The 21299-nt window shown below is 41.5% G+C and overlaps 1 long non-coding RNA gene across 1 annotated transcript; it reads left to right on the top strand.

Annotated features, from left to right (window-relative positions):
- The first annotated feature begins 13420 nt into the window (after window positions 1–13420).
- Window positions 13421–21299, top strand: LOC116658316. The gene is made up of 3 exons (XR_004313654.1): window positions 13421–13530; window positions 17619–17764; window positions 21265–21299. It is a non-coding gene; the product is annotated as an uncharacterized LOC116658316 (long non-coding RNA).

Here is a 21299-nt window from a genome sequence, read left to right as displayed (position 1 = left end):
GGATGTGTTTGTTCTGGGTTGTGGCTGTCACAAAACGTGGAGACTTCCTACTGCGCTGGCTTACCTCTGTGGTTTCCTCCTGTGCTGTCTGTACGCGACACACCACAGCCCTTTGCATGGCCTGAAGGCAAGGACCAGACCTCGTTTGTAGTGGTGACAACACCAGAACCTATGTAACCATTTCCCACAACCACATTCTCGTGATTTTTGATCTGGGAGGCACAGCTCTGGACAGGCTGCGTGTTCAGAGTGCTGCAGTGGAGTCTGAGTGTGACTGGCTTCCTCAGAAGGGACACGCTACTCAAGGAAAATTCTGAAAATACTCATCCATCAGGCAGGAGTTTCCCGGGGTCTTAGGCATCTGCTGATTTCACAATCCTAGGCTTTTCAACATCTAAGAGAAAAAAAGACCCAGATTTCCCACAGACCACTTGTCAAATGCCTGATTGCCTTCTGTGGTCACCTCAAACCTCAAGTGAAATCCATTAAGAAAGCCACTTGCCTTTGACTGTGTCTGAATGTGGGATGCCAAACTTCTGGTTACTGTATTTGAAAACACACAGAGAATTAAGTATAAAAGAAAACAAATCTTTTCTTTTTTCTATGTTGCTTAGCTTTGTAAAATCCACTAAGTACTATGATTTGGGTTTGAGAATTTAAATGAACTGAAATTCTTGTCATATGAGAATGAATTTTACTGTGTGCAGCCACTGTGGAAAACAGTATGGAGGTTTCTCAAAAAACTAAAAATAGAACTACCATATAATCCAGCAATTCCGCTCCTGGGCATATATCTGAAAAAAACCCCACTAATTTGAAAAGATACATGCACCCCAGTGTTCATAGCAGCATTATTTACAATTGCCAAGGTATAGAAGCAACTTAAGTATCCATCAACAGATGAATGGATAAAAAAGATGTGGTATATATACACAATGGAATATTACTCAGCGAAAAAAAGAATGAAAATTTCCCACTTGCACATGGCTGGACTTGGAGGGCATTATGCTCAGTGAAGTAAGTCAGACAGAAAGACAAATACTGGATAATATCACTAATACATGGAATCTAAGAAATAAAACAAACTAGTGAATATAGCAAAAAAGAAGCAGACTCACAGACACAGAGAACCAACCAGGGGTTACCCTCTCCAGTGGGGAGAGGGTAGGGGTGAGGGGCAATCTAGGGATGGGGGCTAAAAGGGTTATTATGGGATTATATGAAATCACGTGTGTGAAACTTTTGAAAATTGTAAAGCATTATAGAATTTAAAGAATCTTTCATTCAGTAAAAATAAGTCAAAAAAATAAAAAAGTAAAAAAAATGTGAAATGATTTTATTACTCCTACTGTAAAGAAGGTGAATACCAAGGGGTTCCCTACTATTCCCTTTACTACTGAAACCCTTTTTAATGAAAGCTAACACTTGTTGAATGGTTACAGTAGAACAGACACTCTCCTAACTTATGTGAATTCATACACTTACTGTCACAATTACTCTACGATTAGGAACTATTAATTAGTGTTTCGTTGTATAGGTGAGAACACTGAGGCACAGACTGAGTTTGTACCTTCCTGGAGACCACAAGTGTCATCTGGTGGTAGACTCCTGCTGTTGATCACTCAGCTCCATTGCCCCTGCAGGAGATCCACCAGGAACCCCTGGCCTGTACTGGAATCACTGGACCATGGAATCTTCTCTGAGGATTATTCCGTGTGTGGTCAGAGAGGGCACCTTAACTTCACCATTTGTTTAATCATACAATTGGATCTTAAGCTTACGGAAAGCTTATTGGAAATGTAACCCATAGATTCTTGGCTTTCCCAGCTTCCATAAATACCTTGGATTCCATGATGACCCTGTCTTGCTTGTGGGTAGGAAGTCTGGTTCTTTCTCAGGTCCTCTTCCCCACAGGATTCTGGGAAACTCTGAGCAACATCCTCATTTCCTTTCAGTTTTTCCCGAGGCTGCTCAAGCCCTTGGTCAGCTGTCTGCTTTTTGACAACCCATCCTTGGCCCACCAAGCCACCCCTTGGGTAGAGGCCTGGCCACTTGTCAGGCTCTGTGATTTCCGAGGCTAGGTCACGCAGCTTCCCCCAACTCTCAGGGGATGCCCATTCAAGAAGCCTGGCTAACCTGAGGATGCCGTGCTGGGAAGCCCACGTGTCGATCGATGCTCTGATTGGCAGTCCCAGGTGCTGCCAGCTGGTGGCCGTGTGAGGGAACCATCTGTCCAGCTGAATCTTAACTGACTGTAACTCCCGTCAGTATTTGAAAACAACTCATGAGGGGGACCAGCTACATGGTTCTTGGGGCCCAGTAACAAAGGACAGTGCACAACTCCTTGTTAAAAAATTAAGAATGTCAGTCAGAGAGTTAAACCAAGCATGGGACCTTTTTAAGCCAAGGTCCCTGTATGACGACCTGGGTTGTATGCCCAGGAATCCAGTCTGCTTGTGAAATTTCTAGAGAGAACTGCCCAGCTGAGCCTTTCCCAAATTTTTGTGATTGAGCTAAAATGGCTGTTTTAATTTTTTTCCAGTTTTTTTTAGATACAATTGACATAACACTGTATAAGTTTAAGATGTACAACACAATGATTTGATATATGTGTATGTTGTGACATGATCACCACAGTAAGCTTAGCTAACATTTGTCATTTCATGTAGTTACAATTTTTTTCCTAGTGATGAGAACTTTTAAGATCTACTTTGCTAGCAGCTTTCAAATATATAGTACAGTATCATTAACTATAGTCACCATGCTCTACATTAGATCCTCAGAACTTACTTATCTGTATAACGGGAAGTTTGTACCTTTTGACCCCCTTCATCCATTTCCAATACCCTCCATACCTCGCCTCTGGCAACCACCAGTCTGTTCTCTGTTTCTATGAGTTTGGTTCTTTTTTTTTTTTTAAAGATTCCACGTGTAAGTAAGATCATATAGTATTTATCTTTTATCTGTCTGACCTATTTTAATCAGTATCATGTCCTCAAGTTTTATTCATGCTGTAGGAAATCGCAGGATTTCTTTCTTTTTTATGGCCGAATAATATTCCTCTGTGTGTGTGTGTGTGTGTGTGTGTGTGTGTGTGTGTGTGTGTGTGCCTATTTTATGCATCTGTTCATCTGTCAATGAACAATTAGGTTGTTTCCACGTCTTGGCTGCTTGTAAATAATGCTGTAAAGCACATGAGGCTACAGATATCTCTTGTAGATAGTGATTTCATTTCCTTCAGATATGTGCCCAGAGGTGGAATTGCTGGATCGTATGGTGGTTCTAGCTTTAATATTTTCAGAAGCCTCCTTACTGTTTTCCATAGTGACTGTACCAATGCAGTTTCCCACCAATAGTGCACAAGGGTCCCCTTTTCTCCACATACTTGCCAGCACTTATTTCTTGTCTTTTTGATTATAGCCATTCTAACAGGCAGGAGGTGATCTCTCATTGTGGTTTTCATTTGCATTTCTCAGATGATTAGTGATGTTGAGCACCTTTTCGTGTACTCTTTGGCCATCAGTATGTCTTTTTTGGAAAAATGTCTATTCAGGTCTAGGGTATTGTAATTTATAATAAGGAATATATATTTGGTCTTTGTTCCCCTTCCTGGCACAGAGCTCCTAAAACCCTTGGAATTTCCTAAGTGGTGAGTGCTATAAAGGTGTCTTTTGTTATGTTAATGAGGTGACTTTTGGACCCCCACCTAAGGATGGTGGCTGGTTGCCAGGAGGAAAAAACCAAGTGATTAGGGGGTTGGAACTTTTTGTCCCATCCCCCGACCTCTGGGGAGGGGAGAGGAGCTGGAACTTGAATCAATTGTATGTCATGAAGCCTCCATAAAAACCCAAGAGGACTGGGTCCAGAGAGCTTCTGGGCTGGTGGACATGTGAAAATTTGGGGAACACATGAGCCTGGAGAGGGCATGGAAGCTCTGCATCCTTTTCCCCAGACCTTGCCCTCTGCATCTCTTCCATTTGGCTGTTTCTGAGTTACATTCTTTTATAATAAACTGATCATCTAATAAGTAAAATGTTTCTCTGAGTTCTATGAACCACTCTAGGAAATAAATCAAACCCTAGAAGGGATCTGTGGGAACCTCCAATCTGTAGCTAGTCAGTCATTATCACAAGTGACAACCTGGGCTTGTGACTGTCACCTGAAGTAGGGGTAGGGTGGGGAGAGTCTTGTGGGACTGAACCCTTAACCTGTGGAATCTGATGCTCTCTCAGGGTAGACAGTGTCAGAATTGACTTGAATTGTAGGATGCCCAGATGGTGTTTGAGAGTTACTTATTAGACACGTGGGGGGAAACTCCTACCTTCAGGTGGTGCAGTTGGGGTACAGGAACCCAAAATAAGGTTCTTTACCCATTTTTAAATTGGATTTTTTTTTTTTTGCTATTGTCATTGAGTTGTATAAGTTTCTTATATGTTGTGGCTATTAACCCCTATCACACATGTGGTTTGGAAACGTTTTCTCCCATTCCGTAGTTACTTTTTTATTTTGTTGATTGTTCCTTTTACTGTGAAGAAGCTGTTAAGTTTGATATAGTCTCATTTGTTTATTTTTGCTTTAGTTGCTATGCTTTAGTTTCATATCCAAAAAATCAGCACCAAGGTCAATGTCAAGGATTTTTCCCCCATGTTTTCTTCTAGGAATTTAATGGCTTCAGGTCTTACATTTATGGCTTTCTTTTCTTTCTTTCTTTCTTTCTTTCTTTCTTTCTTTCTTTCTTTCTTTCTTTCTTTCTTTCTTTCTTTCTTTCTTTCTTTCTTTCTTTCTTTCTTTCATTCTTTCTTTCTCTCTTTCTTTCTTTCTCTCTTTCTTTCTTTCTCTCTTTCTTTCTTTCTCTCTTTCTTTCTTTCTCTCTTTTCTTTTCTTTTCTTTCTAAATGTAATGCGGTAATAAGTCTTTAGTCTGTTTTGAGTTAATTTTTGTGAGTGGTATCAGATAGGAGTCTAGTTTCATTCTTTTGAATGTGAATATCCAATTTTCCCAGCACCGTTTATTGAAGAGACTGTCTCTTCTCCATTTAGTATTCTTAGCTCCCTTGTCAGTTAGTTAATCATATGTGCATGAGTTTACTGGGGGCTCTTGATTCTATTTCATTGGTCTATGTGCCTATTTTTATGCCAGGACCGTACTGTTTTGATTACCATGGCTTTGTAATACAGTTTGAAATCAGGAAGTGTGATGCCTCCAGTTTTGTTCTTTTTCCTCAGTATTTCTTTGGCTATTTGGTATCTTTTGTAGTTCCAAATGAATTTTAGGATTCTTTTTTCTATTTCTGTAAAAAAATCTTTTGGAATCTTGATAAGAATGGCGTTGAATCTATAGATGGATTTGGATAGTATGGACACTTTACTAATATTAATTCTTCTAATCCGTGAACATGGACTATCATTCTGTTTATTTGCATTTTCTTCAGTTTCTTTCATCATTGTCTTTTCAGTGTATAGATCTGACACCCTTTTGGTTAAATTTACTGCTAAGTATTTTATTGTTTTTAATGCTACTATAAATGAGATTATCTTCTTTATTTCTTTTTCAGATAAGCCATTTTATTATAAAAATGCTAGTGATTTCTGCATATTGATTTTGTATCTTGCAACTCTAATGGTTTCTGATTAGATCAAACAGTTTTTGGTGAATCTTTAGGACTTTCTATATATAAAATTATGTCATCTGAAAACAAAGACAATTTTACTTCTTCCTTTCCAACTTGAACATCTTTTATTTCTTTTTCTTACCTGATTGCTCTGGCTAGGACTCCCAGTACTATGTTGAATGGGAGTGGAAAGAGGGGACACCCTTATCTTGTTCCTGATCTTAGAAGAAAAGCTTTCAGCCTTTCACCATGGAGTATGATGTTAGCTTTGGTCTTAAAATGGTAGCTTTTCACCAGGAAATTTGGGGATAATTTATCACATGGCCATAGTAATCATGTCAGAGAATTATTTTGGGCTGCAATAGCCCAGCCTTGTTACATTTTCTAAAAGTTCATTCAGCCTGAAATTTTTGAATCTAGATGACCTGAGCTATGCCTAGTTCAATTCTATTTTTTGTTCTGTCCTCCAGTAGGAGTTAAAAATTGTGCCTTTCTGCTTTTTTGCAGCATTTTTGGCTGTCTCAACAACTGCTAATTAAAACATACCTGTATATTCAAAAGCAACAGAGCACAACAATACACTATACCGATAGTTAGAAAGACATTTTTGTACAAAGGACATAGTCTGCAGAGATGCAATCCTGCCTACAGTATAAATGACCTTTAAAATCACCTTTTACAAAGAGCAATTTAATCCCCAGGAACTAGAGCTTCCTAACTTGCTTTATATTTGCATAATTAAATGGCCTGACTGTTTGCATTTCTCAGAAAAAAAAAATAGGAGGTTTCAAGATACATCTAGTGCAAAGCAGAAAATTTGCTTGCCTCTTGGAAAATGCATTTTCAAAGGTTTCAAAGATTTTAGGGCACTCTTACTGAATGAAAATGATTTCATACCTCATAATTTATTCTGAAGTCAAATACAGCTGAGTCTCTTGTTTTATTTACTTGCCAGAACTCTATATTAACAAGCATTTCAGGGCCCCTAGAATAGGGTGATGAATTGATGTTCATAATGAGAAAGCTCTTAGCTATTGTTTCCTAAATAGTCAAGAGAATATTATGTTCAGTTGTGTTAGCGGGCTGTAGGCTGTATCTGATTGTTTCTTCTTTGAAAATCTTTCTTGCGTGGAATAATAGGCTGAATAATGGTCCCCAAAGATATCCACACTCTAATGCCTGGAACGGGTGACTGTTACCTTAAATGGCAAAAGGGATTTTGCAGATGTGATTAAATGAAGGCTATGGAGATGGGGAGATTATCCTGGGCTATGATGGTAGATTCTGAATGTAATCACCAATGTCCTTATTAGAGGGAGGCAGAGGGAGATTTGATGACCGAAGATGATGTTAGGGGGTGACCGATAGCAGAGGTTGGAGTGATTGATGTGCTTTGAAGATGAAGGAAGTGGCCTCTGGTCAAGGAATGCAGCTCTTGAAGCTGGAGATGGCAAAGAAACGGTTCTCCCCAAGAACCTCTGAAGGGAGAGCAGCCCTGCTGACACCTTGGTTTTTGGCTCAGTGGACTTCTAGGAGAATAAATGTGCGCTGTTTTAAGCCTTGTAGTAATTGGTTATAGCAGTAATAGGAAACTAACAGAATTTTCCTTTTCTTTGACATCTTTCTTGCATGGGTTACTCCTTATCCACTTGGATGTCTGATTAGCCTAAATAAGCACTGATCTCCAGGCTGGAGGAATTCAGTCTAGAAATTATCGGTTACGATCTATCCTTTTCCAGCCTGGCCACTGTCCCTGCTGCGGGCAGTAACTGAGGTTCATGTGCTGAGATCCCTTTTCAGTCTGTTCTGGACAGTTTGCTTTATCCGGTGGCTGCCTCCATGGAGTCACGTCTTTGGTGAGAGCAGGAGGTGCAGGCTGGGAAATGCCTCTGACTCACCCCTGAGGTGGGTCTGAAAGGACACAGAGGGATGCTGTTTCAGTTTGACTGCTGAGAGCCCTGTGTGGGAGACACATGAAGAGCATTCTGGGACCTGAAACAGGCAACTTCTTACAGTAACCTCAAGGGAAGGAAGTCAGTGTCGGTGGAGTAATCCTTCCACGAACTTAAACCCGACCTACATTTTTCAGCCTCCCAAATGACCTTCATTTTACTTGTAGCTGTTCAAGGTTAAATGCAGAAAAGTAAACAGTGCATGACAATCATGTTTGATATAAGGATTATTTGAAATCCTTTGGGTCTTTGGATTTGGTCAATTAAAAGGCAATAGGGCAGCCTGGTCGAGAGGAGGATCATTCGTCTTTGTGGGTGTGCTGTTTTTTAGGAAAACTTACTTCCTCCACTGCCAGAATCTCTCACGCTTTGTTCTCATCCTCAAGTAGGATTCCTCCAGGCATGTCAGCTATGGCTGGGTCTCAGGTGTAGCAAGACAGATCATTCCCTGTGCTGTGATTTGTGGGACACTGGGAAGAGACTCTGTCTCCAAAATATATCTTTGTGCTCTGCTGAAATCCCTCCCTTTGAAACATCACTTTTGAGGGCTTTTTTGAAAAACACGCCTCTAGGAGGTTGGCTCCTTGAGCTGGTAAGGAAGATCTGGTCATCCTCCGAAAACCCTCTTTTTAAGGTCTAACACTGCATCAGCCAATGGGGAATCAGAGGTCGAAAAGGGGCCAACCTCTCCATTGTGATGCTTATGGTCCACAAGGGAGACAGGAGGAAGTCAGCAAAGATAACCCCTGTCGCTGGTCCTCCAGTCTACAGGAATTTAGATAACATTGGGTCAGACAGCCAGAGGGCCCTCCCCCATCCCTGCGGGGGTCCCCGGAGGGAGTCTTAGGTTCTCCTCGTCCCCTGGGTCCTCAGGTGCTTTTCGCCCCGGACCTTCTGATCTCATTCATGGCCCACCTCCTCCTTCCAACTGGCTCTGCTCCTGGCTGACTTTCAAGCTTTGCTTTGGGCACAAAACGCCCAACATTGTCTCTCTCTCTCTCTCCATCTCTTGCGCACTTGCTACCTCTGGGGCAGAAGGAAAGTTGTAATTGAGGAAGAGGGAGGATGTTGGAGGCCTCCGGTCCAGGAAGCAGGTTCTGGGAGCGGGAGGAGGACAGTGAGGGTAAAGTTGATGCCTTGAAGAGAATACTAAACTTTAGTATAGTAGACACTGGGATTGCTGGGGCCAGTGTCCTCAAACTTGTTCAAGTGACAGAGCACTTAGAAATCACGGCCTCTTCATGAGTCACCCAGAGATGAATCTGATATATGTCTTAGTAATAGCGTTTATCTCAACTTTATGTGTTTGTCTATTTTAAATTTATTTTTTGTTTAGACATATAATGTTTGGTTAAATTTACAAGCTATGAAAACAATATACAGTCGACTTACGCACTTGTCCTTTAACCATCATTTTGTAGGATGAGGCACGATGGGCATCTCTGAGATTCGCCCTGAGATTTGATTTGCTGCTGACCTGAATAGGGATGAGAGAGTGTGAGGACGCTGTGGCCAAGTCACCCTTATGCTTATAATGGATGCCCCCCAGGTTTCTGTACGTGCTGCTGCTGACATAAATGTTGGGATTAAGCTTATTGATTCTTTTAGTCACATCTGTGTATTCAGCAGGAGTAATTAAAATTCAGCATTCAGAAATGTCATGTATGTTGAGCAGTGGTTTCTCCATAGAAGCTCTTTTTCCTTCCTTCTTTTCCTCCCTCCTTCCCTCCCTCCCTTCCTTTCTTTCCTTCCTTCCTTTCTTCCTCTCTCTCTTTTTCCTTTTTTGTTTGGGACCTCTTTGAACTTGCTGATCTGCCAGAGTTTGAAGAAATTTCGAAAAATTACAACCACAGTAACAAATCAGCAGCATTTCAGGCTGAGCCATGAATGACTGTGGAATACCTCACTTCTAGGGGTAGAGAGAAGTTTGTTCTGCTTAATTTTTCTTTAGCCCTGAACTTGAAGCTGATGCTGAGAACAGACAAAGGGTCTTAAAAGAAAGAGGGAGAGTCTCCAAAGAGAATGGCATTGGAGTAGCTCTCTTTCTGCCTGTGTTAAATTCAGACATTATTCAAGATGAGAATTGCTACTTCGCAGCAGTGAAGAAAGCGCACTCATTTTTCCTCCCCTTTTTCTCTCTGGAGCCGAGAGACACAGTTATCACATTCTTGTGGTAATCATCACCATGGTGACCCATCACCTAGTCAGGATGGTGCAGACGGTCTGGTTAACCACACGGCTGGCTGAGGCATCAGGCCGACCCAGCCTGCAGAAGAGCGGACTTGTGTGAGCTGGCTTGGATGTGACACAGAGATAAAGGCTTGGTTATCTGGGACAGTGATGAGCCTCATGAATACTTTACACAACAACATTTATTCAAGGGCAAAAGTTAAAACAAGATACTGTACTATGTGCAGCTTGGTCATTTCCATAACTTGGTGAAAAAATCTGAAACCCTTGGTTAAAGAAATGTTAAACATATGCTTAAAGCCCAGTTGCAGATACTGTACCTCCTGATAAAAAATACCTATATGTATAAGTTATAAAATAACTTGCAGCCTGCAAATATTTCTGTCCTTTCAATGGCTTCATTTTTCATATCTAACAGATGCTTTTCAGGTCATAACTTAATCGACGTTTCTTGGCATTTGATTCTGTTGACCACTTCTCTCTTCTGTTGGTTTCTCTCTCCAGTTTTTCTTTGTACATCTTGGGTTGCTTCTTAGTCCCCTTCATGGACTCTTCTTGCTCTTGATCCTGCGACATCAGGGTTCTGCAGGGCTCCGTCCTTCGTTGTTGGGTCCTTGGCTCTGTGATGTCTCTTTAGGAGACGCCAAGGGACGCAGGGCTTCTGGTAATCACGCACGTGCCCTCGCTGTGCTTGGAGCCCGCCTGCGTTTGCTGGAGGCGCTTTGCTCTCCAAGTTCCCCAAGCTCAAATCTTTGCTAAGCTCATTTTCTTTCTTTTTTTAATTTAATTTTTAAAATTGAAGTAGAGTTGCTTTACAATGTTGTATTAGTTTCAGATGTACAGCAGAGTAGTTCAGTTATACATATATATAATCTATTCTTTTTCAGATTCTTTTCCATTATTGGTTATTACAAGATGTTTAATATAGTTCCCTGTGCTGTACAGTAGGACCTTGTTTATCTATTGTATATATAGTAGTTTGTATCTGTTAATCTCAAACTCCTTATTTATCCCTCCCCTCCCATTTCTCTAACCATAAGTTTGCTTTCTATGTCTGTGAGTCTCTTTCTGTTTTGTAAATAAATTCATTTGTACCATTTTTTTTTTAGATTCCACATGTAAGTGATATCATAGGATATTTGTCTTTCTTTGTCTGACTTTCTTCACTTAGTATGATAATCTCTAGGTCCATCCATGTTGCTGCAAATGGCATTATTTCATTCTCTTTTATGGCTGAGCAATATTCCTGTGTGTGTGTGTGTGTGTGTGTGTGTGTGTGTGTGTGTGTACACCACATCTTCTTTATCCATTGACCTGTCCATGGACATTTAGGTTACTTCCATGTCTTGGCTATTGTAAATAGTGCTGCTTTGAACATTGAGATGCATGTATCTTTTCAAATTAGAGCTTTCTGTAGATATATGCCCAGGAGTGGGATTGCTGAATCACATAGTAACTTTATTTTCAAGGAATCTCCATACTGTTCTCCATAGTGGCTGCACCAAATTACATTCCCTCCAACATAGTGTAGTAGGGTTCCTTTTATTCCACACCCTCTCCAGCGTTTATTATTGGCAGACTTTGTAATGATGGCCATTCTAACTGGTGTGAGGTGACAACCTCATTGTAGTTTTGATTTGATTTCTCGAAAGCTAGTGTGTTGAACATCTTTTCATGTGCCTGTTGGCCATTTGTATGTCTTTTTTGGAGAAATGTCTGTTTAGATTTTCTGCCCATTTTTGATTGGGTTGTTTGTTTTTTGATATTGATGGGCTCATTTTTCTATTCCCTCACTGGACATCTCCACGTGGACATCCCATAGATATCTCAGACTCAGTAAACTCAAAGTCGTTCACCACTCCCATTGGTCCCTAGCCTAATATTCTTCCTTCCAGTCCTTGTCTTACTGAAGGGCGTTTCCATCCACCCCATCAAACAAGTCAGCAGTCTGGCGGCCATCCTTACCCTTCTCTACTGCTGCTTCCTTCTCTCCAACTGCCCTGTCAAGTCCTATTGATTTTATCCTCAATATTTCTCAAGTTCACTCTTTCTTACCAGATCCACTGCCACTACTTACCATCTCCCTAGGAAAATCATGTCTTTTTCAATTACTTCCTCCATGCTGAGAATGGCATTCGTTTATCCATTCAATTTCATTTTTCAAACATATTCAGCAACTATTTGTTATATGCAAGGTAGTATTAAAGGGGGGTGGTATCAGCTTCCAGCCAAGTGTTTTATTCTCTCTTGGACATTCCTCTTGACTGCTTCCTCACTAAACCACATATTAGGATCTAAACCCAAATCTATTGCTCCTCCACTCCCACATCACCCCATCCCCTAAACTGGCCACTCTGCGCGTCATGAATTCCATCACTCTCCAGGCTAGACTGGAGTCAGATACATCAATTAGCAGGAGATTAAACTGCACCTTAGTGACATGCAAGTGGAGTGGAAACATTAATAGTCGTTGGTGACTAGATGTGAGGGTCGAGTCTCCTGACTCCAACAATCTTTGTCATCTGCTCCCTCACCCCTGCTAAACCCTATAATCAGTTTACTGTCCCTTGCCCCCATGTCCTTATTTCCCTTCCTAGCCTACCTAAGTCCCATGGCCGGTTATTATAACCACTCCTTTTCCACATGACCTTGGTCCCTTGTGTCTCTTCCGTGGTCATATTCAACTGGTAAAACCCCAACCCCCGATATATCCAAGTCTTCACTTTTTGTGCTTGTACCTACATGGCTGAATGTGGGTGGAGGAAAACCCACAATCCTGCTGACTAATCTCGCTTGAAACGTATGACCGCTAACCTCAGTTGTGTCTGTAATTCTGCTGAAACGTCCATCTGCTCTCCTCCCCTCTCCCCACATGGCCATTTCATGCTTTCTCATGTCTCTTGGTGCCAGTTACCAGTTTATCGCGCCTCATCTCTAAATCTACCTTGATCAACGTACTCCTCAAACCTCCACTTCCTCCTCCACCAACGTCACTCTTGGTAGATAACCTTGCTTCTTCTTTTACTCAAAAAATAATAGCAACCAGAAGAGAACAAGTCCCATACATATACCCGCATACCTGGATCTGCCTACTCTCTTGTTACTCTGGGTGACCTGACTATAATCTGAGCTAAGGCTGACCGCTCAGTTTATTCACAGGGTCCTATCCCCTCACCCCTACTCAAGCTTGTGGCTCCAGAATTCTTCCTGACAAAGGTTTCTTTGTACCCTTTGCGCCATGCAAATTTCCACAGATCTTCCCACAAGGGTAATGCCACCTTGCAATATGCAGTCATTGAATAGAATTTAACATACTATTGTATCGTGATACAATGTCATTATGACCAGTACTGCTTTATTCCTGAATCAATTTTCTGGGTTCATTTTATTCTTAACTAAAAAATAAGGTGATTATTATTCTTTGATATCCCTTAGCATTCTGACCCCAGTGATGGGGTAATAATTGTAATGAATTTTTATACAATGGAACATGATCCAAATTCAAGACAGAAAGATTTCAGTTGGATGAAAGAAGCACTTCTCGCCTTTTGGCACAATAATCAGTGGGTTGTGATATGTCTGTATTTGAAGTTCCTTAACATTAACTTTGATAACGTTTTTGCTCATTCATGATATTACTTTCTTTTATCTCTTGACAGAGCAATGGACTGGAAGACCATTCAAACTTTCTTCCAACATAAACTTTGATAATTATCCTTGTAATCATCCAATAAGACGCCTGCCCTACTCCTACAGGAAGGCCCTGGGCAGATAAAGGTGAATAAGCCAGTCCTTTTACTTTTGTCTTCCCGGTAATTAATGTGGGCTCAGTGGCACAGGTGTCCTCAGTAAATGTTAGCTTAGGAGCAGATCTTTATTGCCATCACTGTCACCATGGCCCTCACGCCTATTTGGCACACATCTGGGTGTGCACAAAGCACTGTGTACTGTTACTCCTTCCAGGAACTCGTGAAAGCGACCCACTGGTGGCATCCTAGCAGCGTGTGAGATACAGGTCACCTTTGATAGGAGCCTTTGAAGCCTGCTTGCCTTTAACCACAGACGTGTAAGAGCTTCCCCTATATCACCGTCAGTGAGTTCCGTGCTCTGAGAGTCAGCCTTGTCAGCTCTGCCCTGAATTGTACACCTGGTGAGAGTGGGTGCCTGAGGATGTGAGGGGTCACAAGGACAGGCAGCCACCCTTGAAGCCTCCAGGCCTCTCTTGTTCGCATTACTACCAGCCCCCCAAAGTGCTTATTGCGGCAGGCTCTGAGCTTCTGAACCTGGATTCCTACGTGCCGTTCTGGCTAAAGAAACAGGAAAACCTCGTGCCATGTCCCTTAGTTTCCTAAGTCTTCAGTTACTTTTATCACTTCTTTCCCCAGCTACTCTGAAACTTCTCCCAGGCACAGCTCTCTTTCTCTGACTGTCTTTTCTTTTTTTTTTTGAACTTCTTTTAAATTTTTTTTTTTTTTTTTTTTTTTTTGCAGGAGGAGAGGTAATTAGTTTTGTTTGTCTATTTATCTATTTATTGGAGGTGCTGGGGATTGAACTCAGGACCATACTGAGCACATGCTCTACCATTGAGCTATACCCTCTTCCTTCCCTGATGGTCTTATCTAAAAGTGAAGTGCCTTTCTTTTGAAAGTCTTTGACACTTGTAATCTGTCACATTAATTTAGCCTATATCCTGCCATCAGACCTCAGTTCTTTCTTCCCACTTATCTCCCCCACCCCACTCTCCATAACCGTATCAGACTGTCAATTCCTTGAGGACAGGAACCTCATTGTTCATCCTGGAATGCCTCCATAGCTCCTACCATGATGTTTTGCTCCAAATAATCATTCAGTGTAATTAAATAATTAAAATGGTTGATCCACATTGCATTTGATCCATGGCTTTATGAATGACAGTTGTTACATCTGAGAAGGAAAAAAAAGTCAACTGTGTTTGGACATTTGGGTTTGCCTTCATGCAGAACAACCATGAAAAGCCCTTCAGTTGATAAAGGCAACGGCTCTCTGCCTCTTTGCCAGCTCTTCTCCAGCACCGATGCTGAGATGCCTCCATCTGGGTCCAGCCCTGGCTGCCTCGACCCACCTATGCACTTCTCTTATTCACCTTGATCCCCTCACAGCCCCTTCTGCTAAGACACAAGATCACAGAAGGTCTGAGATTTGCATCCCAAGGATGGATGCTCCCAGAATGTCAAGGGCAGAGTTGTTGGAGAACATAGAGTGTGAAGTTTGAAGTGTGGGAGTCGAAGTGAACAAAAACACAAGAATGTTTCCATGAAAAACTGTTATTCCTGTGGACTCTTCCTTCCATATGGTCCATTTGAAGTCCTTAGTGACTGAGCCTTGGAACTTAAAGGAAGGGGTGCTGTCTTCACGTAGAGGCTTTTCAATCTCAATCTGTATCATACTTTATGTTTAGTTCAGAGAAACTTGGCTGGGGACTCTGTGCACTATAGGACTCTGAGTGAGAAAAGAAGGAGAAACGATTAGTTATCAAGCTGCTTCTCTATGAAAGCCTTGGGCTCGGGGCTTGCTGAGTATGTCTGAGTGAGTTCATTTGACTGACAGGGTTCTCAAGGCTCAGAGAACTTAAAGCAATTTACCCAAACTCACACAGCTAAATAAGAGATGCAGCTGAGACTTAAACCTAATCCAGCCAGGGCTCTTTGTCCTCTAAGCCCTAGGGCTCAGTGCTCAAAGTTTATAAGGCTTTTCTAGAGACTAAAAAATGTTTGAGAAGCAAAAAAAAAAAAAAAAAAAAAAAGGGATTAATTGGCTCCAAAATGCTAAAGGAGACTGATAAGAAAAAAACAAAAATAAGTTGTGTGTAGTTGTGTGTGCTTCCACAGGATCAAGTAGCATGTCCAATTAGTCAGCTGTAATTTATTCAACTCAAATAATTATATATAAATCATGCTGATTGTTGGATACACATGAATTTCTATGGTTGGGCCTTATGTGTGGTGGGCTTTCAAAGGGAAGAGTGTTTAAGGCTTAGAAAAGTTGTGAAATGGACCTATCCATGCACCCTAACTTCTAGAGAAGTTGTGCCTTTTGCCCTTCGTGGGAGAACTTCTATTTCAGCAAACACGCAACCCAGAAGAAGAAGGAGAAGATGAAGGTGAAGACAAAGAAGAAGAGGGAAAAGGGAGAGGGGGACGGGAAGAGGGAGGGAGAGGATGGGGGAGGGGGACGAAGAAGGAGAGAAGAAAGAAGAAGGGGTGACAGACACCATTTTTTCTAGGGAGCTGGTCTTCTGTTTCCTGTTTGTTGCTGAAGAGCCTAGATCAAAAACATGCCCAGATGAAGCATCTGATGAATACTCAAAAGAATGAGAAAACTCTTCAAACTGATAAAAAAAAACAAACAAACATTATTACATTGAATCTCCCAGTTCCTCCCATGGTGCAGACTGACCCCCCAAGTGGAACCCAAACCCAAGCAGAAGGCAGCGGAGGGCCCTCTGCAGCAGGAGAGGAAGGGCACCCCGGCAACCAGCCCAGCGATGGGCGGCACCTGCTGTCTGAGCCCCTCTTGGTTTGGTCATCTCCCTGTCCCAACTCCCCCGTGGCACTAGTGGTGACTCAGGATTTCCTCCTGGCCACTTTAATGCAAAGTATGGCCAGTCGCCTAGCAGACATAAAAAACAAATACAACAGCAAATCACTGAGGTTAACTGAGCCTTTTCTACACCCCGGGTAGGATCACCGTGCTACCAGTGTGATGAGCGCGCTCATGTAACTCGGAACAAGCCTGTGGGTTGCTTCTGTTCTTGTCCTTCTGTTCCAGATGGTTTAGGGACGTCTGAAAAATGGCTTAAAGTCACAAAAGTACTGGAGCTGAGGCTGGGTGCTGACCATTCACACGAGCTCTGCTGCCTCTGGTGGAGTGGTGACACCTGTCACCCTGAAGCCTGTCACTCATATCTTCGTATGGGTTAAAAACCCTCCTGCAAAGCAGCTGAGAACAGGATGGAGAGGAAATGGCAAGCCCGATTTGTTGAGAAGAGGAAAACTTAGGGATGACTTTTGAACCTCTTATCGAGTCCAAGCTCATACTATTCGCTGCCCAACAGGCCAGTAAATCGAGGGACGAGCTTTGGGGCAAGGAATAGTGACTTCATTTGGAAAGTCAGCAGAGCAAGAAGATAGTGGAAGAGTGTCCCAAAGAAACACCTTGCCTGAGGTAGAATTCAGCCTTCTTTTACACAGAAAGAGGAGGGAGTAACGTTAAGCAGTTCCTGGTTCCGGTCAGACTCCAGAGAGGATGTGTTCATTTCTTCCTTCCTGCAGACGTTCCTGGGTGGGCCTGGGCAGGGTGTTTCCTGTGAGCTGAACAAAGGTATATTAGCTTAACGCTCATCACCTGGAAGGCAGGGCTCCCAGACAAGGGCCATTATGTGTACTTTAAGCGTATAGGCAACATCCCTTTAGTGATGAGCTTGTAGTAAAAACAACGGAATACAGAGTTTAAAGTAAAAGAAACAGATCCAATATGGAGTCAGATTTGTTCTTCCCTATTATAAACCCAGGAACAGCCTCCCTGGGTCTCATATTGCATATGCCAGTTTGAATTTTAAATGTTCTCATTGCTCCCAAATCATTGACTCTATTCTGAAAATGTTCACACTTTGAAGTTTACACTTTTTCATCCTGAGTTCTTCTCCCACCCAGAAGTGGCACACAGTTCCCGCTGAGACCACCTGTCTTGATGTGTTTTCCCTTTGGAAATATGGTCAGAGACAGGGGAATGGTAGTGGGAGCCTGTTGAGAAAGCAGCTGTGGAAAAAAAATCATTACATGGACCAAGGGGAAGCCAGATTTCATCTCACTCACAATTTTGTGCAGGGCAAGTCTGCTGTGGGTCTTCAAGACAGGACATCTCTGTGGACACTAGAAGCATCTTTCAGAGCCCAAGATACTCGACAACAGAGACTCTGGGAAAGTAGGTGTTCCTCCACCATGACGTCCAGCCAGGTGCACCGTGGTTACAGGTGAGGGTATGCGCCATATTTGGAGATAAGGTGGTGACCGGGAGCAAACTTGCTTGCAGGAAGCTCAGTCAAGGAAGCTGAGGGGAAAAGAAAGAAGGAGGGAATGGTTCTATGTGTTAAGTGTTGCCGAGAGGTGGATTAAGATGAAGGCTGAGAAACGACAATGGAATTTGACAACAAATTGTCCTGGGCTGGGTGACAGGAACCATTTTGGGGGAATGATGGGAGGGAAAGCTTGATTAGAGGGGGTGTTGTAATATTCAAAACTCTTCCCCAGTGTGAGTGGTGGAAAACTACTATTATTATCTTAGCATTTCAATTTGTGACACTTCAATATTTAAAAGCATCTGAACTCAATTTCCTCCTGTTTCCCTACCTCCACCTAAACTGCCACTGTAACTTGTTTTTCATCCTGATGAGTTTATTTTCCATCTGAGATCCCACAAGTCTGAGTAAATGATGGCGATGTGTCAGTGATGACTAAACTGATCAAGAAATAGTTCATTTGGCTCCTTTATGCCCCCAAGCGGACTTAGTGAGCCCTTCAAGATGAACGGCCACTTGTCAGTGCTGTAGAACACAGTCCTGTGGCTGCAGGTCTCAGCCCCGGGGAACGAACCCAACAGCACAGAAAGGATGGGAGCATATGTTTATTTCAGTGATGCTTTGTGTGGGTGAGATGTTTCTCCTGATGTGTTGAATATGGAGCTTTGCTTTTAGAGTGTATCATTTGCTGGATTTTATAGTTGTTTCCAGCTAGAGTGGACTCTTACCTTACTGTTTCCCTCCTTGGCGCTCCTGCCACAAGGGGGTGCAATGGCTGTGATCGTGGTGGCCTCCATTCTTAAGTTTTATTTTATTATCTTATTTTATCATCCTATTTTAATTTTATTATTTTACTTTATCATCTTATTTTTAATTTTACTATTTTATTTTATTTTATTTTATTTTATTTTATGGTTCCAAGTTTTAGATGTTGGCTCTTTCTTAGAGCCATTTTCATATAATCTCATATTTTCCATTCATTATAGTGTTTCATTAAAAATGGCAATGACTTATTCAAATGACCAAACAACCATTATTGTTAAAGCTGCCAGCTTTTCAGATCATAAAGTCACCGTCATTTGAAAAGAAATAGATGTTCATTTAAAATCAGAAATTATAAAGAAAACATGAAAATTATCCACTTCCCATGACCCAGAGTGGTTCCTGTTAGTATTTTAAATTCCTGTATTCCCAGTATTTCCTCCCTGATTTTTTAAAATCTTATTTTCAATGGTTGAATTATTTTATCTTTCACATACTAATTTTTATCCAAGTATTTATACTACATTTTAAACATTTAAAAATGTTTCATGATATTTGTGATAAACTATGATAGTTTTGTACACAGTTTTGTTGATATATTTTAAAATTATTTTGCTCTGATAACTATCTAGAAGAGTAGAGAGTGGTCCAAAGATATGAATGTCTTTGAGGTTCTGGAATGCAGTTATAAAGTGCTTTTCAGAATGTTGTATCTGTTTACACTAATTAGCAGTGAATAATTGCTCAATTTAGCACCTTCTTGCCAACGCTATTCTAGTTAAAAAAATAAACTTGGCTAATTTGATAGGCAAAAGATAGGTCATTGTTTAATGTGAATTTATTTGATTGTTAGTGATAGTAAATATTTCTGTATGTGCTTCAAAGTCATTTTGATGCCTTATTATGTCATCAGTTTATGCCTTCCATCCTTTGGGCCAATGTTCTCATGCTTGTCTTACCAATTAACGTGAGCTTTTCATAATCATTCGGTCAGCAAACCTCCAGTGAACACGTACAAGGTGGCAGACTGCTCTAGGCCCTGGGGATGCAGCATTGAACAAGGCAGGCAAACGTTCCTGCCTGCAGGGGGCTTTCAGTCTAGTGAGGAGATAGAGGAAAGCAGAATAAATAAGTGAAATAGTGTATTAGGAGGTGAGTGCTGTGGAGAAAAATGAATCAGGGACGTTGGAGGGAGTGCCAGGGTGCTCAGAGCTGCCTCCACTGAGACGGTGACATTTGCCCAAAGACTTGAATAAGGGGAAGGAAGTTCATGAGGCTCTCAGGGGAACAGTGACTTGCCAGGCAGAGGGAACAGCAGGAGCAAAGGCCTGGAGGTGGGAGTGTGACTAGTACGCAGGTCATAGTCCACACATTAACCTCTTGTGGTATTTGTGACAAATATTTTCTCAGTTTGTTGTTTGCCTTTCAGTTTAATGTTTTAACATATTGAAGGTTTATAGTTTTGTGTAGCTGAGTCTATCTTTTTTCTTTGTTTTTTTTTATCTTTTAAAAACTTTTAATTGTGAAATGCATCGTATATGCAAAAGAATGAATAAAATGTATGTGTACAATTTAAAGCATTAAATAAGCAATAAATAAGAACAAACAAAATTGAAACATCAGCAACTCCATTCACTGCCCAAGATAAGAAGTGAAACATTGCTAGAACTTGAAGCCCACGTGTTCCTCTCCTCCCCCTCTTTTCGGTCTAGAAACGACTATGCTGGCTTTTCTTGTTCTTTTCTACGATTGTATCACACTGATACAAATCTACCCCTGAACGATAGATTGCTTAGTTTTGGAAAGCAAACTAAGTTGTGGCAAACACAAACTTGGTTGAAGGTGGGAGGCATCATTCCCACTGTCAGGGGAATGATGCCTCCACCCAAAAACTATTAGAACTGATAAATGAATTCAGCAAGTCAGGGGAGGCTCCCGGGAGCCAAGGCCACTCCTATATCTTGGTCATGGTCTGGCTTCAGCTTCCCTGAATTTGCAGGAGCACCTGGAGAAACCCTGGGAGCTGTAAGATGGGGACCGTGAGGCAGAGCTGGCCAGCTGCCCCCAGAAGCCAGTGCAGAGTTGTATTTGGGACGCATCTGCTCCTCCAGATGCTTTATTTCCTTGAGATTTTGTCAGCTTTCTCTTCTAGCGTTCTATTGATGGCGTTCTCTCTGCTATCATGACTTTAATTCCCAGCGCATCTTCCTTTCACCCCCTCTGCAGTTTTCTCTTTAAAGTAGTATCCTATTTTGCTATCATGGACACACTATCTTTTCTGAGGATATTTCTTAGATTTTTTGAATGGTTTTCTTTCTGCATATTTTCTGTTTCCTCCTAATTGCTATTTTCTGTTTGTTTATTTTGATGTCTTCGATGTTAGAGGGATTTTTCTTAGATGTCTGTTCTGCTTGAGATTAAGATAAAAGCTGATTGGAAGTTTGGTGTTTGTGGGTACATTTCTGGACTCTGAGTTTCATTAAAAGATCATCTGATTGGGCCATTTGTCTGCATTTTTAAAGTTGTTTTGACTTATATATTTGAATGTTATCCTATGCCTGTGCATAAATTTTAGCAACTTATTTTTTCCAATATTATTCTAGTTTTCAATATTATTCTAAATTCTATCCAAGTAAGGGGACTTTTTTTGTATTTAATGTTTCTGAATTTTACTCTTTCTTATTTATTTTTAGTCAAGTGAAGCATCGGGAGTGGAGAAGGAACAAAG

Source organism: Camelus ferus, chromosome 20, assembly GCF_009834535.1.
Source record: "Camelus ferus isolate YT-003-E chromosome 20, BCGSAC_Cfer_1.0, whole genome shotgun sequence".
Classification (NCBI taxonomy): domain Eukaryota; kingdom Metazoa; phylum Chordata; class Mammalia; order Artiodactyla; family Camelidae; genus Camelus; species Camelus ferus.
Note: the sequence above shows the minus strand (reverse complement) of the source record. Positions and strands in the feature narration are given on the sequence as shown.